This window comes from Hyperolius riggenbachi, chromosome 4, assembly GCF_040937935.1.
Source record: "Hyperolius riggenbachi isolate aHypRig1 chromosome 4, aHypRig1.pri, whole genome shotgun sequence".
NCBI lineage: Eukaryota > Metazoa > Chordata > Amphibia > Anura > Hyperoliidae > Hyperolius > Hyperolius riggenbachi.
Genome location: NC_090649.1, coordinates 150,130,459 through 150,149,613, shown reverse-complemented (window position 1 = coordinate 150,149,613; position 19,155 = coordinate 150,130,459). Strand labels below are relative to the sequence as shown.

General features: G+C 40.1%; 1 long non-coding RNA gene across 1 annotated transcript in view; it reads right to left on the bottom strand.

Annotated features, from left to right (window-relative positions):
- Window positions 1-11,797: 11,797 nt before the first annotated feature.
- LOC137570551 (uncharacterized) overlaps window positions 11,798-19,155 on the bottom strand; it is a 58,105-nt gene continuing 50,747 nt past the window's right edge. Inside the window, exon 3 of the long non-coding RNA XR_011031085.1 lies at window positions 11,798-11,895. This is a non-coding gene — a long non-coding RNA (uncharacterized lncRNA). The remainder of the gene's footprint in view (window positions 11,896-19,155) is intronic.

Sequence of the window (19,155 nt, the reverse complement as noted above, 5' to 3'; positions counted from 1 at the left end):
GGTAAATAGTAGTGTACTATTATTACAACAATTCAAGCATGGAGATTGTTTCTCCACTTCTGCTATCCTGGCCTTATATTTTGTAAGAACATTTAATTTAAAGTTTATTTCAAAGAATACATTTTATTACTATCTGCTCCCTCTGCCCATAACTAAAACTGCCACTGTACTCCCCTCCAAATGGTCTCTTGAGCTAAGGCATTCAGGGCTACTATAGCTCAGATTGACACTGTCCTGGCTCATCTCCCTCCCAGAACCCCCCACACCATAAACCAGCAACCATGTTACCCCTAAATTGCCCTTCCCCCTACTCTCTATTTCAGTATTTTATGAAACCGCTCCTCCTCAGTGTACTGGGTACTGTACAGGAAATCCAATCAATGGAAGGGGAAGGGGGTGAGTGAACATATCTTCTTCAGTGGCGTAGCTAAGGAGCTATGGGCCCCGGTGCAAGTTTTACATGGGGCCCCCCAAGCACTTTATACATAACAATTGATATGGTGCACCAAAACCTGCCAAGGATTTCCACAGTGTCAGAGGTGCAAGTAAGGATGGGAAACAGTTTGTTAATGATTACTACTATTTCATGCATCCCTAGAAATGATTATTACCAGTACAGGACCAATAGAGAGCTAATATTGTGCTTGAGGGAGGGCCCCTCAGGGCCCCTCTGGCCCAAGGGCCCCGATGCGGTCGCTACCTCTGCACCCCCTATTGCTACGCCACTGATCTTCTTTGAGAAATCACTGTTGACCATAGGACTGTCACAGCAGCCTCCACCCAAACCGAAGCCCCTGATAACATCATCACTGGTTAGAACTTTTGGTGTGGGTTTTGAAGGCGTCATAATAATAACATCATTATTACAGGAAAGCCATCTTATATATATGTAAGAATATGGCCACTCCAGCTCTGTTGGCAGTTTTGGAAAAGGCATAAGAAAGGGTGTATGGATGTTTCCAATTAAAGTTCCAATTTATCTCTATTCAGAAATTTTCATCAACGAAGGGTTTTTTTCAAGACTGAGAGGAGTTACATGACAATCACTGAGGCATCTGTCAGCTCAAATTAGGTGAAGAATCTTATATAATAGATTCATCGTATTAACTTTGGTGCAAAACGGGACTAAGGTTTTTTCCCCATCAAAATACAGTTATTTTCTCCAATAAAGCCATCTCAGTGTGGCAGGTGGGAATGACAACTGCTTATATTATTAAGGACAAGATGAACAAATTAATCTGACACAGATAGGATCAGTTTTCAGAAGGAGATTTGCAGATTTTAGCCAATCTGCCAATGACAGGATTGAATCCACTTTTTTTTATTTCCTTTGACAGTTTTCTTGGAACTTGAAAGAGTTGGTGCTGAAATACCACCCCGGCCAGTTCACCTTTCAGTATATCAGCACCATCCTCTCAATACTGGAAGACTGTGAGAGAAAGACACTGACCGACATAACATAACGGGAATGTTACAGCCCTAACTACTTTTGTGGAAGAAACTAAACTCTTAGGCCTGGAACCCACTGCAAAGCGCAATCACTAATCGCCAACGCTAGCGTTTTGTATGGGCGTTTTTGTAGCGATTACTGAAGCGTTTTCCGGCGTTTTTGTGAGCGTTTTTTAGAAATGTGTAGCGTTTTGTAAGCGTTAGCGATTAGCGTTTTTGTGCAAGCGTTTTCCATTTTCATTGGTTCTTTCAAAATTTGACTGTTGAGCCAACAATTAAGGCACTATCAGCTGATCATTGATGATGTTACTAGCTATACACACCTGATAGTGCTAATGGCATCATGTGGACTATAAAAAGTAGATTGACACAACATCCTGTGTGGGTTTTGTAGAGGAGTAATTTGAGACAGAGAGAGAGACAGAGAGAGAGACAGAGAGAGAGAGACAGAGAGAGAGAGACAGAGAGACAGAGAGAGAGACAGAGAGAGAGAGAGAGAGAGAGAGAAAGATTGGTTGTGTGGTTTGTGTTGCTTCATTATGGAGGCATGTGCTTTGACCATCCTGATGACTGGAGCTGCTTTGGTGGCCCGACGCAGGAGAAGGGCACATAGGTACTGGGTGCACCCCATGCTTCAGGAAAGGGAGAGAAAGGGCCAGTTTAGAACTCTCTACAATGACCTGCGTGCAGATGCTGAGAAGTTTTTTTGGATATACCAGGATGTCCATTTCCAGGTAAGAAGGCTGCTTATGTTACAATTATATACCCTTATTTGTATGTTTACCATGTGTGAAGTTGTTATTAGTAGTGATTTTATAGTGATGGCCATCATCAACATGATAGAAGTATAAATGCATTCAAATGTCTAACACTGTAGTATGTGTAAAAGTACAACATAATATGTGTAAGCTCAGAGTTATGTTTCAAATATCACTAAATAAATGTCATCAATATATCTCCAAATTATGGAGAACATACACACACAAAATGAAGCACACCAAGGTTTTAGGATAGTATTTATTTGGGAAATGTAAAGGTAACCAATCCCACAAACATAAGTCCCCTTAGGAACATCAATGTTTTTGTATAATTTTTTAACTGGTCAACCAAATAGGGTTGTGTATTTAGCAAAATTATAACAAGGATGTTTTATGTCATAGTTACAATTCACATAAAGTGCTTTCACCCACATATTTCAGACAGAATGCTACAGTAGTAATAGAGTTTTTTTTTTTCAGATATAAACAAAAATGCAATTTTTTCTTGAAAATAATGTATATTTTTGTTGCTATTCTAGCTTTGACTTCCTTCTGGCCAAATTGAGAGATAGTTTGCGGCACCAGGACACACAGATGCGCAAATCTATTTCTCCTACTGAGCGCTTACTGCTTACTTTGAGGTAACTATTTTTGACAATAGCATATGCATCCTATAATGTTAAACAAACGATTGTGAACTAATGTACTGTAAACAATTATCTTGGTAATACTTCCCATGACTACTCTAAGAATGTATGGACAACTCAACATCTCTATTTGTAGATGAGACACTACTGCAGCCAAATAATTGAGTACTGTACAGATGGGCTACAGGAGTAGCAGTTGTTTGTTGGCCACTAGATGCACTGATAGACAGGGCCAGGGGGGTGGCAGATGTGTACAGAGTGTTGCTCCAGATGTAACAGATGTATTGTATCGGTAGAAACACATAAATCAGGCCATGACCCAGCATACTAATGTTGCAATGCACATCTTGAGTAGCTCAAAAATAAACACTACATAATTAACTAGGCCTGACAGCCATTGCAGTCAAATCTAGTTTGTGCCTGAACAAGCAGATTCTGTCGAGTTGTCTCGCCAGTAAAAGGTGGGTAGTAATATTGTAGTGATTGTGGCAATGACCTCATGGTGATTATGGCACCATTTCTGTACTTGCTGGTGGGGTGATTTGTGTGCTTCTATCCGATACAGTACAGATGTTAACCATTTAGTACAGTGACGAGTAATAACAGAAAGGCTACATATATATTAGTTAAAATATTATATCATGTTAATGTAGTGAAAGCATAAGTATGTAAGGGAACATACACATACCTGACCAATCTTCTGTCCACGAAATTTGTACTGGACCTAGCTTGTAAATTGTGCACGCATTGTTAGAGTAAATTGGTTCAGTAATGTTAGATTTTGGCTTTAATATGAACTGAATGAAACCTATGGGTGTATTATTTGCGCCCGACACATGCAACATAAATGGAGAGCTACCTAGCCATTTTGTAGCTAGCATTAAAGATAACTAATTGTCCTCTGGTCTCATCATTTCAAGAAAAGAGGTTGGCTTGGCTGCAGCATTTTCACTTGGTTGCTGAGGCCTTGTCTGACCAATATCTGCATAGAACACTTGATCTTGTGTGTGCTCCATATTACTATTTTGGCCTGGGTAAGGGTGCACATAGCCCATATTGCTTGGTGGTCTACATGGATAATTGGGGTACCCATAATCTGTCTCATGTTGATAATAGCTGTGGTGGTAATGTAAATTTGAATAAGGTTGCTGTCTATGATATGGTGCATTTGACACTGGAGGTGATGGTGATGGTGTTGAAGATGAGGATGAGCTTTGTGAATGTTCTACCGAACTAGATGTTGTATTTTTAATGGCTTTTTTTACTAGATCTATTATAGCCTGTCTTAGATCTAAAATACGATCCTCTGGCACTTTTTTCATATATGGCACCAGACTTACAGCAAAATTGTAGTGGTCACAGCTAGCATGATGTAAGACACCTACAGCTTCCTGCATCGAATTTAACACACCACTTTCAAAAGAACTTTGTGATCTCCCTCCGCCACCTTGTCGCCTTCCTCTTGCAGTTACTTTCATTGTTGTAGTTTTGTTTGTGGAGGTAGTTGGCTGCACCGGAGACAACACATTAACACTACTAGTATTCGACGTGTCATCACTGGGTGTGTCAGATGTGCTTAATAACGATAAAGTACTGTTATCAAGTCCTTCTTCTGCATCATCATCCACAATTTGGACCACAGGTTCTGCAGGAATGTTATCTTGCGTCCTATGGAAGGACAAAGTTAGATAAGGATTTGAAGTTTCAACATTACATGTGTTCAGATATGTGTGTGTTGGGATATAGAGATAGCTAATGTAGGCGACTACTATTGTACACAAACGCTAGGTTACTTACTCATCCAAATCCATAGTGGGTCTTAAGAATGCAAGTTCAGTAGTGTAGCTGTATTTTGTACGAGTTGATGCAGCGGAACCACTTCTGCCCTCTTTCTTTTCTTCGAGGAGTTCCCTTCGAAAGTTGTCCTTAATGGACTTCCATCTTGTTTTCACTTGTTGTACTAGGGGCAAAGAAACACACACACTATTAATATTTGTTTTGTTTTCACAGGTTTCTTGCTACTGGCCATACATATGTGTCTTTACACTATCAGTTTCGTCTTGGAAGGACAACTATTCGACGAATTGTTTTGGACACATGCAGCATAATTTGGGAGATTTTGCAACCGGAATTTCTGAAGTTCCCTGATATGGCTGATTGGGAAAAGATTTGTCAGGACTTTTGGGTGAAAACCAATTTCCCTAATTGTGTGGGTGCTGTGGATGGCAAACACATCCGAATTGTGATGCCTCCAAATACTGGCAGTAAGTATTTTAATTACAAAAAATACTTCTCGATTGTGCTGCTAGCAGTAGCTGATGCCAACTACAGATTCAGTTATGTGGATGTGGGGGCACAAGGAAGCAGCAGTGACTCGGGCATATTCCAGCACAGTCGTTTTGGGGTTAAATTACAAGAAGGAAACATCAACCTCCCTCCTCCTCGCCCCTGGCCACACACCAATGGACCAGATAGGCCACTGGTCTTCATTGGGGATGAGGCTTTTGCCCTGTGTAATCACTTGATGAGGCCTTTCCCACAGCGCAGTTTGAACCCTGAAAGGACTGTTTTTAATGTTCGCCTGAGTAAGGCAAGAAAAGTGGTGGAGTGTGCCTTTGGCATAATGGCTAATAAGTGGCATATATTCCACACAAGCATGATGATGGACACTGCAAATGCTGTAACAATTGTCAAGGCTGCATGTGTCCTACACAACTTCGTCAGGGACAAAGAAGGCATCATTGTGGATGAAGATGTTCCACCACCTCCACTGGAAGCACTAACAGCATCCACTAGAAGAGGCACAATATCTGCTACCACCCTCCGTGAACAGCTCACTTTATATTTAAATTCGCCTGAGAGCTGTGTGGAAACATTATAATGTTGTCGCTTATGGGGTTTCAATTATGCCAAAAGAGCAGGTTGCTTAATATTATTTTCATTGTTTGTTATTAAACTTTTTTTTGTACGTTACACAGCCTTTTGGTTTGTTAGGGACATATGCAGACATGGAAACATGTATGTCACAAGCAGTATCGATGAATGATGTTACATACTATATACATCCTCCAGGGTTTCAGACAATGAAACATCATCAATCGATTACATGTATGTATGTATGTATGTATGTGTCTCTATATATATATTAGTATCCTGAAGCTTGGGTGAAAGATTATTCCAAGTCAAACCAGCCTCCTCAAACAGTTCTTTGGTAATGTTGGACCATATTTGGTTAGCTAGCTGGTTCAGTTTGTGGTCTTTGTTTGTCTTGGTATACAAAACATCATGCGGCTGCACTTTTGCTATGACATCCTCGGTGGAAAACCACTTCTTCCTTGGCATTGTGGCATGTAATGGTCTCTACACACAGCCTGCAGCTCTGTGACACTTCCGTTCAGCCAGAAAGACATCAACAGGAAACTTGGCTGTGAGAATTGTGGGAATAACTAAGCCTTCTGGGTAGTTTCCGCGCAGTAAAAACGCACAAAAAACGCTATGCATAGCGATTTAACAGCGTTTACACAGCGCTTGTATACTTTACATTGAAGCGCAAACGCTCAGAAAATGCTGCATGTCCTGCGTTTGCGCTTTTGGAAAGCGCAAACGCTCCTGTGGAATTAAACACATAGAATCACATTAGCACAGCGTTTTGGAAAAACGCTAGCGCTTTCAAGCGCTCCATAAATGCGAATAAAAACGCCCTTGTGGGTTCTAGCCCTTACTCATGCTTACCACTAACCTTACACTCTATCCTAATTCTAACACTAACCTTAAGACTTAAATCATGTCTAACACTATGGTTAATTCTCACATTATAGGATTATAGTACCAACCTAATCACTATTCTTAAAGCAGAATGAAACCCAGCATTTCTTCTTTGCTCTAAAAGATTATTTACAGCATATTATATACTACCACCATTTTCCTTTACTAGAACAGCTTTCAACTAGTTAAACACAGGACTTACAAACTCCTTGCCGGGAAAGCTGGACGCATCCGAACTGGAGATAATGTTATCTTGTGTTTGCATTCCTCACTTGATACATTTAAGTAAACACTTCTCTGACACTGCAGACTCTCCTGAACACAGTAGACACTCAGAAAGCATTTCTACTTATATTACAAGATGAATAAAACAGTTATGAATAAAATGCAAAGTCAGCTCTCAGAGCATAAACATTTTACTTTAAAGGGAAGGTTCAGGGAGGGTGGGTAAAAAATCAAAATCAATTTCCACTTACCTGGGGCTTCCTCCAGCCCGTGGCAGGCAGGAGGTGCCCTCGCCGCCGCTCCGCAGGCTCCCGGTGGTCTCCGGTGGCGCGCCCGACCTGGCCAGGCCGGCTGCCAGGTCGGGCTCTTCTGCGCTCCAAGGCCCAAAACTTCTGCGTCCCACGCCGGCGCGCTGACGTCATCGGACGTCCTCCGGGCTCTGGCCAGGTCGGGCGTGCCACCGGAGACCACCGGGAGCCTGCGGAGCGGCGGCGAGGGCACCTCCTGCCTGCCACGGGCTGGAGGAAGCCCCAGGTAAGTGGAAATTGATTTTGATTTTTTACCCACCCTCCCTGAACCTTCCCTTTAAGGACCTTGTAATTTCTAAATGAATAATTATACTTATTCACAAAAGCAAATGTAACTGTATGGCATATAAAAAGTAGGAAAACATGTGATTGATTGAATATTATGTCAGGGTTTTATACCACTTTAACACATTAGTCCTCACATTGATCTAAGTGCAGAAATCCCCGGGCCCCCCTGCAAAAAAAAATGCCGGGGACATTCCCCCCCCCCCCTCCCTCACCACGGGCTCTCCTCTCAGCGCTCCCCCCTCCTGCAATCATTGGTGGCAGTGGGCGGGCGGCGGCAGGCTGAGCACATACCTCCTTCTCGCCGGAGTTCTTCCGATCTCTAAGTGCTTCATGTAACTTCATGTAACGCGGTGGCAGGAGTCGCATCCCCTATTGTTACGGCAGTGCTTAAAGAGACACAGTAGTGACATATATTAGAATGTAGTAAATTGTTGAGGATACTCACGTTTACATTAATTATAATCCTGGTTTCAGCATCCAAAATACTTCCTATATCTACGGTATATATTGCTGTATAGTGGTATGTAGCCCAGTGCTCCCAGTGATGTCACCCCTTAGACTGTTTAGTTATGTGGAATTCTCCTCCCATAGCAATCTGGGAGACCTGAGCCCATATGCTATTAACTTTTTCACCTGGAGCGAATTTTCCTAGGAGATAATTTTAATTTTCTCTTTAAACAAACTTTTCAGCATTTTACAATTGAAAATGTAGGCAAAAGTTAGTGAAAAAGTATTATCAAATTTATTTTAAGTATTTTCTTGCTTGCTGGTAGCTTAAATGGCATTTTCTGACAAGGTGTGAAAACATCACCTAGAGGAAAAAGGAATTGCATATGGGCCCAGGTATTTTTCAACTGGCTTTTGAACACTCAGGGCCATATGCAATTCTCTTTTTCACCTGAGTTTTCTCCCAGGAAATAATTTTTCATCTTTGATTTTAAATAACTTTCCAGTACTTTTTAACTAAAAAAAGTACCAAAACATTGGTGAAAAAGGACTGTTACAATTATTTTGAGCATATTCTTGCCTTCTGGGGGCTTAAAAAGCATTTTATTGACAAGTTTAAAAATATCACCTAGGAGAAAACTCAGGTGAAAAAGTGAATTGCATATGGCCCTCAGGCCCATATGCAATATACTTTTTCTCCTGAGTATTCTCCTAGGAGCAAATTTTTCATCTTCGATTTAAAATAGCTTTTTAGCACTTTGCAATGGAAAAGGTATCAAAAAGTAGGTGAAAAAAAGTACTGTCAAAACTATTTAGAGTATTTGTTTGCTTGCTGGTGGTTTAAAAGGCATTTTATTTACAAGTTCTGAAAATGTCACCTAGGAGAAAACATTCTGCAGTCATGCATCTGCAAGCAGTAAAAATGTCACCACCTGTGATAAATTTCAGAACGTGAATCAGGGAGAGGAAAGGGTGAGAAAAGATTTTAAAATTGGCAAACACTGACTAAATAATTTATTAAGTGATATTATAAAAAAAATGGTAATGTTAAGCATTAGGACTGGCTTAAAGAGGAACTTCAGCCTAAACAAACATACTGTCATTAAGTTATATTAGTTATGTTAAAGCGGTATAAAACCCTGACATAATATTCAATAAAAACATGTTTTCCTACTTTTTGTTTGCCATACAATTATCATATTTGCTTTTGTGCATAAGCATTATTATTCATTTAGAAATTATACATTCCTAAAGTACACTAATTTTACTCTAAAGGCTGACTCTGCATTTTATTTATAACTGCTTTATTCATCCTCTAACTTAATCAGAAAGCATCAGAAAGCATTTATGCTTGTCTGACTTTGTTCAGCAGAGCTGGCAGTGTGAGAGAAGGCTTTGTTTACATTTCTCACTTGATACAATTAAACACTAGATAACATTATGTAAAGTTTCTGAAGTGGCCAGCTCTGCTGGAAGGGAAGCTTCTAAAGCCTGTGTTAACCTCTTGAGGACTGCAGGGCTAAACCCCCCTAGTGACCAGGTAATTTTTAGTATAAAAGGCCACTGGAGCTTTAAGGCCAAGCTGCAGGGCCGCACAACACAGCACACAAGTGATCCCCCCCCCCCTTTTCTCCCCACCAACAGAGCTCTCTGTTGGTCGGGTCTGATCGCTCCCCCATGTTTATTTTTTTTAATAAATATTTGTGTTGCAGCTTTTTTTTTAAAAAAACCTCTTCCTTTAAATCCCTTCCCTCCCTCCCTCGCTCCCTCCCTCCCCACAGCTGGCCAATTACGGCAATCGGCTGTCATAGGCTTCTGCGGCGCGACACGGTCGGCAGGAGGTTAACCCTTTGAATGCAGTTCTAGTAAAAAAAATAAAAAATAAATGCTGGTTGTATATAATATGCTGTAAATAATCTATTAGAGCAAAGTAGAAATGCTGGATTTCATTCTGCTTTAATTAAAATAGATAGGTAATATAATCTCTTACCCACTCTGTTTCAAAAGAACAGGCAAATGTTTGATTTTATGAGGGCAGCCATCTTTTTGGTTGAAAGGAGGTGACAGGGAGCATGAGACACAGTTCCAACTGTCCTGTGCGCTGATCACCCCTCCCAGTTGCTAGGCAACGTGAAAAACAACATAGGAAATCCCATCATGCTTTTCACAGCATCAGGGAAAAAAAGCCCGGGCAGTTTTCTTTGATGGGTGGAGCTTAGCTAAAAATGCAGCTAAAAATAAGGCTTGGGGAAGAAAAACAAAGTTCTGATGCTGTGAAACTGTTAAAGAAACACCAAGCTTTTCAGTTCTGCTGAGTAGATTTTTAGTCTGGAGGTTCACTTTAACTGTCATTGCTATCTAAGCCCAAAGCCTCATATACAGTACACGCTACATGGTTCTCGGCCGAGGTGTTTGATCGGTGGCATTTCTGCCAAGAATCTTGTGTGTGAAATGAGAGCTGTGAAACATACAGTTTAGCAACAGGTGCCTGCCACATAAGATGATAGCGAATGATCATCTCTTGTGACTTAAATCTGGTGTCAAGACTGAAAGTAACCTTTATCTTCACATTAACCCTTATGCTCATCCTAAATAACCTAGTTAACCCAAAAACTATATTTAATGTATCTGCTGCAAAGCATGGGAACTGTTCATGGGGAGAATATGCAGCACCAAGACTATTTGCAACAATTGTATCACTTTAATTTGCCGAGAACCTCACAATATGCTGCTTGTGAAATCACAAAAGCAAAATATGCTGCTTGTGAAATTGCAAGGCCAGTGCTGGTCCACACAGCGTTCTTATCCTTTTAGAATAAACATGTTTCATGGGTCACAGATCAGAAGCCAAAGCTTTTGTTTATTGCTTTGCTGAGGGCACAGCGTTCCTATGCTTCACTAAGAATTCGGTACAGGAATGTATTTGTGTCCATATGTAGGGGAAGTGGATGGTTATTAGTATTCTTCAACACAATAGTATCCTATATAATAATAGGCAACTGTCCCTGCGTACAGCAGGGAGAGTTGTCTCTGTTTAGCTGGCTCCGTGCTTTTTGCTATTGCACGTGCGCAGCACGGACCCAGCCTTACACAGGCAGGACGACAGGGATGGATCCAGAGGGGCGGCCGGGTGTGCGACGGGTGTGTGTGCGGCGATTGCGCGCGCACGTGTGCGGCGCGTGTGTGATGGGTGGGTAGACAGACTTAGCCCGTTTTTAAACGGGCTAAGGTCACTAGTCAAATAACCTTCTCAGGGGCGCCTGCACCACCGGATACTGTAAAGTGTTCTCCGTCCCACTGCTCCTTGGGGCCCCAGCATGTAAGCTGCATTAATCACCTGTCCTGGCAGGCGGTGGCTGCATCATCTATGCAGTCTTCAGCCACATTGTCTGCCTCTAGGACCCGTTGCGTGTTTACACATAACGCACTGATTAGAGAAGAAGCAGACAGCGTGGCTGAAGACTGCATGGACAGTGCAGCCACTGCCTGGCGGGACAGATGGGTAATTAATGGACAAGGTCCCGGGGAGCAGTGGGGTAGTGTCTATCGGTTTGTGGGGGTTAGAGGAGTCCCCGCTTAAGGGCCCCTTAAACCAGCCCTGAACATGTGTATGAGACTCTACTGGAATCATCCTTGAAGAAAGATTGCCTGAGAATGTAGAAGCCCACGTGTATGGGTACCTCAATAGCAGATAAGGATGGGTAACTGGATAAAGCGAGTAATCAGACACAGTCAGTCAATATCTGGTAAAACAGCAGATGTATTGCAGAACAACCATATATGAAATTTTTTATTCAAACCTTTTTTCCTCTGAAAAACTTAGATTCAGGTCCAGACAATATTGGTTTGTTTGCCAAAAGTCCACAATCATCTGATTTAGACATCCATGGGGATAATTACATTTGCTGAAGATCGGGCTACACATGTCCTTTCCAACTTGGGTCAGCTGAATCATTCTTCCTGTATTCACAACTTTAGGAACATAATTGCTTTTTTCTTTAGACTCAACTGAAACAAAATGTAATTATTTGCAAGGAACAGCACATTAAATTAAGTTTTTGAAACCATTAATCTTTTAAATACATTTCCATAACGTGGTCTTCCTCAAATTTTCATAATTAATGTTCACTCAACTGTGGAGGCAGTTTATTCCGTTTCAATTATTTGCCATGTTAAATTTTTAATTTGGTGAATAATTTGATGAATAGATGGTGTCAACTATTGCTTCCAAATTTTAGCAATTCATCATATCACAATTATATGTATAATATTAACTTTTCATGAAACAAGTCATTGTAGTCTCTTTTCCCATAGAAAGTAACTGATCCCTGTACAGACTAAAGATAATGAATAGAATACACTGCACAAACTTGTACAGACTAAAGATAATGAATAGAATACACTGCACAAACTTTTAGGTGGTCACAGACAGAGATTGTTTATAAAATAGCAGGAAGATACTGTGCTGGCTGTTAAACCACAGTTAGGAGCGCCTCCTCAAATGCAAAAATGGCATTCATATACAGCACATCACAATTTAAAATCCAATCCACATTGAAATCTTTAAAAGTCCAAACATTATTAAGCTGGTAGTCTTGTGTAAAGCTGATCTGCATTTAAAGGTATAAGAAAAGCCTTCACCACACCTAGTCATCATCATTAGGGCTGGTCTTCAAATTAAGGTCACTATTAACTTCTTTTGGTTACTGTAGACTCAAAAAATAGTGATGGACGCAAATTGAAAAAATGCACCTTTATTTCCAAATAAAATATTGACGCCATACATTGTTACGGGGACATAATTTAAATGCTGTAAAAACCGAGACAAATAGACTATAATGGCTGAAAACTGAGAAATAATTTTTGCCATTTTTTTCTTAATATTCCTGTTAAAAGGCATTTAGAAAAAAATAATTCTTAGCAAAATGTACCACCCAAAGAAAGTCTAATTGGTGGCGGAAAAAACAAGATATAGATCAATTAATTGTGATAAGGAGTGATAAAGCTATTGGCAAATGAATGGGAGGTGAAAGTTGCTCAGATGCATAAGATGAAATGACACTGAAGGCTGAAGTGGTTAATAAACTTTTCAACATTTTACAATTGAAAAAGTACCCAAACGTTGGTGAAAAAAATAATTTTTAGTATTTTCTTGCATGCTGGTGGTTTAACCTCGAGGACCACAGGTTATACCCCCAATGACCAGGGTATTTTTTACAATTCAGCACTTCGGCACTTTAACGATTTATTGCTTGGTCATACAACTTACCACCCAAATTAATGTTTCCTCCTTTTCTTGCCACTAATAGAGCTGTCTTTTGGTGGTCTCTGATTGCTGCTGTGATGCGTAGGTTTTTTTTATTATTAAAAGATGAGGGTTTTTTTTTTGTAAAAAAACCCCTATTACTTTTATCAAAATTGGCCCTAGACTGCGATCCATACGCTACAGTTACCTCTCATAGGCATCAGCTCAGATTGTGAGCCACTCCTGGGGACAGTTAAGTGACAAGACTGTCCCCGGTACAGCGCTGCGCTAGGTCGCAGTGCTGTAGAAATGATAATTGCCCTTTTTTTTCTTCATTTCAGCCTGCCAGCTCCAATTGTGGCTGGCAGGCTGAAGACGGATCCCCGCTCTGTTTACAAGCAGGGAACGCATGAGTAAGTGCGCATTCCCTGCACATCCCGCCCACCGCACTGTCACGCCATTCGGCATTAGGCCAACCCCAGCGATCCACTCTACCACCACACATCAGCGTGAGGTGGTCGGGAGGTGGTTAAAGTTATGACAAGGTGTGAAAATATCACCTAGGAGAAAACTCAGAAGTAAAAGTAAATTGCATATGGGCACTTATCTTTATCTCACATTGGGCCATATGCAATTCAGTTTTTCTCAAGAGTTTTCTCCTAGGTGATAGTTTTACTACTTGTCATAAAATGCTTTTATAATCAACCAAGAAAATACTCAAAATAAATTTGACAGTACTTTTTCACCAATTTTTGGATACTTTTTCAATTGCAAAATGCTGAAAATTTAGTTTACAGAGAAGATGAAAATTATATCCTAGGAGGTAACTCAGGTGAAAAAAATAATTGCATATGGGCCTTTATCACTATCAACTCACTACAAAAAAAAGTGCTCAAAAGTTGCTGTTCCCAATTAAATTAACTTTGATATTACATTTCTCATCTGATATTGAGTCCTTTTTGATTGTTTGGTTCTGAAAAGGTGTTGTATGAGTTGAAATGTGTTGAAAATAAGGTGAGGTGGGATAACTCAAAAGAAAAGATTAGAGCATCCGGGTCTCTAAATATCCTTACAGAATCTCTAGATAGTTAGATGCCAATCATATTGAGCTTATAAAATAATGATGTAAATAAGAATGTTGTTCGCTGGGATTTCTCCAAGTAACTGCAGACGCAAGTGAACAGCTGCGATTTACTGATCCTGAAAGGAAAAGGCTCTGTGGATTGAACGTTGCAGGAAATCCTGTTGTTTTCTTAAAATAACAACACTGAAGGCATTTGCTGTGCACAGTTATTCCCACTGATGTTTATATGCATATTGAGGGGAAAAAAGATTTTCCATTCGTTTAATGATTAAGCTTGACATAAACATGAGATGACAGTTTCCCATTCTAGATGAAGTGACAATTTCATGTCTTTGGTTGCGACACATTAGCTTTTGGATGACATATCAATTGGAGCGTTTTGACAACCTTGTCTCATTACATTTTTATCCCTAATTTAAAGCTCCTCTATAGTGCAATATTTGCTTTTCTACAAACTCTGTATTTAGTTGTGCAACAGCAGTAGTGTAAAATCCTCAACATGCTTTGTTTTTAAATTATTCTTAGAAATGCATTTTTTTTCGGTTTGTGGCAGTACCTCTGCTGTCCTAAGACCTCCAGCATGCTGCTGCCGCATGCTTCTGGATGAAGGGCCAATGAAGAGGAGTGGAAACAGTAAGGGCTCGTTTCCATGCAGAGCTGAGCCATGTGGCTCTGTACATTACTCCCGGCGAGGGCGGGCCTTGCTTTCCCATTCAATATACTGAATGGGATTGCGGGCTGAAGCGCACCGAAATGTAGCAAACCATGCTCTGCGATTTAGTAGTGAATCGCAGCGCATGAATGGAAAAATCAGAGAGTGCAGTCTATGCACCGTCTGCTGTACCTGCGATCGCGTTTCCATAAGCGTGCCTAAAAGCGCACTATATAGAAAAGAGCCCAAAAGAGATTTCTCTGGATGCAGGAGGCTGTCAGTTCAAGCCCTGTACATGTCATATATGCTGGGTGCATGTCAACAATGCCAAGCAAGGAAAATACTGATTTCAATTATGTACAGGTGAAACGTGAAAAAATTAGAATAAAAAAAGTAAAATAAAAAGTCCATTTATTTCAGTAATTTAACTTACAAGGTGGAACTAATATATGAAATAGACTTATTACATGCAAAAGAAGATATTTTCAGCCTTTATTTGTTATAATGTTGATGATTATGGCTTACAGCTTACGAGAACCCCAAAATCTCAGAAGGGTAGAATATTGTGAAAATGTTAATAATTATTCTAGACTCAAAGTGTCAGACTCTAATCAGCTAATTGATCCAAAACACCTGCATAGGGTTTCTCTTGTATATCTTGGTTTGCCTTTTAAGTTGAATCACTGAAATACATAGACTTTTGCATGTATTCTAGTTTTTCGAGTGTCACCTGTAGTTAAAGGGAACCTGAAGTGAGAAAGTGAGAGGGATATGGAGGATGACATTTTTTTTAAACAATGCAGATTGCTTGGCTGTCTTGCTGATCCTCTGCTTCTAATACTTTTGGCCATAGACCCTGAAAAAGCATGCAGCAGATTAGGTGTTTCTGACAGACGTCTGACTAAATCTAGTGGGACTAAATTTTTATTTGAAAATATCACCTAGGAGAAAACTTAGGAGAATAGGGGCCATATGCAGTTCACGTTTTCTCCTAGGTGATATTTTCACACCTTGACATAAAATGCATTTTAAACTACCAGTAAATACTCAAAATGATTTTGATAGTGGGTTTTCACCATTTGAGTACTTTTTTAATTGTAAAATGCTGAAAAGTTATTTTAGAGAGAAGTTGAAAATTATCTCCTAGAAGATAGCTCAGGAGAAAAAACATTAATTGCATATAGGCCTAGGTGAAATGGATCAGCCCCATTGGCCCATATGTAATTCGCTTTTTCTCCTGAGTTATCTCCAAGAAGATATTTTTTCATCTTCTATTTAAAATAACTTTCCAGCACTTTTTTAACTGAAAAAGTACTGAAAAGTAGGTGAAAAAGTACTGTCAAAGTTATTTTGAGTATTTTCTTGTTTTCTGGTAGCTTTAAAGGCATTCTATCAACAAGTTTAAAATTATCACCTTCGAGAAAACTCAGGAGAAAAAGTTAATTGCATATGCTCCAATGGCCCATTGTGTCTAAGGATAGATGGTGTAGAGAGACAGATGCAGGTGCATATTCAGCTGCATTTGTAGCACCAGCCATTGGTAGGTACAATCCTCCTTTGCCTATTGATTATTCCAGCCCTGCTATCATCTCCCTTTCCATCTGCTGTTCTCTTGCATCCACATCTCTTCAGTAAAGCCTGACACCTCATCACGAAAGCACTCTTCCTTAGTAGACTATAGGCTCCTCAAGGGCCGGCGCAGCTTTATAGGCTGCCTATAATGTGTTTTTTTTCTGGAATACTTATAGGAGCTGATCTGCTGCCACCCGCTCTGCTGAACCCAATTTCTTCTTCTTTTTGCCAATTCTTGTGAAAGTACTGTAAATGAAGATCTGTGCATACCTATATTCTCCCTTTGTTGCCTCTGCTTGCTGATCCTTCGTTAGAAAGTGAGAAATGGATCAGGAAGTGAATTCTTTGACCCAGAAAATAATAAAAACAATGTATTTATTCTTAAAAATGTAAACACAATCGCTGCACAAAGCGTGTTTTGCGTTTTTCCTATTCCTACCATTATAGCAAAAATGCCTCAAAAATGGTACAGGCACCGCTTTGCTGAGCAGATTGGAAATGAACCTCTCAGCTGCGAACTCTCATTGGGAAACATTGCACAAGTGTTTTGTGGGCGATTGTGTTTGCATTTTTAAGAATAAATACATTGTTTTTATTATTTTCTGGGTCAAAGAATTCACTTCCTGACTTAGGGAGTGTTAGGGAGTGAATAAAAAAAAAAGCTGAAAAAGCGCTTAGAAAAGTGCTTTTTACAAAAACAGCACACAGTGGATCGCCGAGAGGTGGAAAAAAACGTTTGCGTTTTCGTTTTTAGGTGTGAATTGGGCCTTGTTGTATGTTTATTTTTATAAAATGCTTTTGCGTTTGATTCAGTAAAGGGGTTAATTTCCCTGAGGCTTGTAATCTTTTCATTATTCACAGCTATTAGTCCTTAAAATTACTTTTGTAGTGACTGTGCAGGTGAGTTTTGTGTACAGCAAAACTTTGTAACAACATGCAAACAGAAGCCTCAAGTTTATTGATGAATGTCTGACGAGTGGTATTGATCTGATGTCTTAATGTGGTGGATAGATATCACTTACTTCTTTCAATCCATGCTTGTTTGTAGTGAAATTGAAAACTATGCAAATACAGAACAGTTAAAACTAAAGCAATGAAGAAAACAGAAACCTTAGAGGTCTCAGGAGAATACAAAGTTTAATGAGTGCAATAAAAAGGCTGGTCATGAAAATATGATCACATAGGCAACTACAGTATCTGAATGCTTTGTCTAGGGACGTACATTTTACAGGTGAAGTCTGACCCATAAACTGAATAGTGTATGTACTACTGCACTCTCCACTTTGTATCTGTTAACAAAGAACAACTCCACACAAAGTAATAACGTCTTAAAGGTCCACTATCGCAAAATGTATAAAAAATAAAACTAAAAATTACTGATACATAAGAGAAAAAAGGAGTAGGAAGAGTAAGGGTTAATAGTTAGTTAAAAAATAAAGCATTCCTGCTGTTTAGATTAAAATTACATTCTGCATGAGTGTAATGCGGGGGAGGCATACTCTGAGTCAGCGTGTGTGCTTCAGACTATGTAGCTGGGTAATGGAAGAGGCTCCACAGATGGACACAGGAGTAATGAACAAAGGAGCAAGATTGCCCAGAGCAACTGCAGCTCTGGGCCGCCTATCAGGCTAGATGCTAAGTGATACAATACACAACAGACGTAGTCTGTAGCAGGCTTGGGTCATACACGTTAATTCAGATGTCAGTCGTATTGGAAGGATTAGGCAGATTCGTAGTCGAGAGGCAGGCAAAGATCGGTACACGATACAATATTACAAATAATACAATACTGACTGACTAGAGTACATATATATCATGCTGATGCGCAATATATGAAATGTAGCTCTCAAATAACTCACTAGCTAAAGCACAAGTAATGATAATTGCCAAAACAGACAACAGACAGACAATGCTCAACCAGTCTAGTCACTGTTTCATCGACGGCAACATTCACACTGAGATAGACAAGACTAACAGGTAGGAGCAAAACTAATGGCAACCGCTGCTATAGTTTATCCTCAAGAACAAGGCAAGAACAAGACTAGAAGGAATACTACCAGTCACCAACGTGGTGCTGGCAGAATCCAAACTATCAGGATCAGAAGGACTTCACTGACCCCCGCAGGTCAGCAAACATCCAGCAGACATGAAAATACAGAACAAGGTATTATACATTTTTACAATAACAACTTTCACAACAAAGTCCCACCGACAACTCAGAGAGCTGAACGCTATGTCGGGCGGGGTCTGAAATGGGAGTCAGACTTTTATGCCGGCATCAGCCAATGGATGCAGGTATGCAAATTCCCACACAGCTGAATGGTAAACATTCAATCCTGAGCTGACTTGATTACCATTTGCTAGCTGAAAGACTATCATAACAAATGCATGCAGTACTATGCAACAACATGCATGCAGGAAATCCAGTGCTATCTGGCTGCAGTTCAACTGCAGCAAACCATAGGAGGAATCCTGACAGCATCCTGAACTGCTCTGAACTGCAGTGCAAATTTGGACAGAGGCGCATTGCCACTATTGGACCTTTTTGAGCTTGCACTCCTTGCCTGATGAAGTGGGTTATACCTGCGAAACGCGTTGCGGAGTGCCAAAATAAATTGTTATTTGCGATTTGAACAATCTCGATTGTCCATCATTTCAGGAGGTAAGTCCACCTGTACTCCTCCTTTTTAGTTGTTTTTAGATCATTTTAACCTG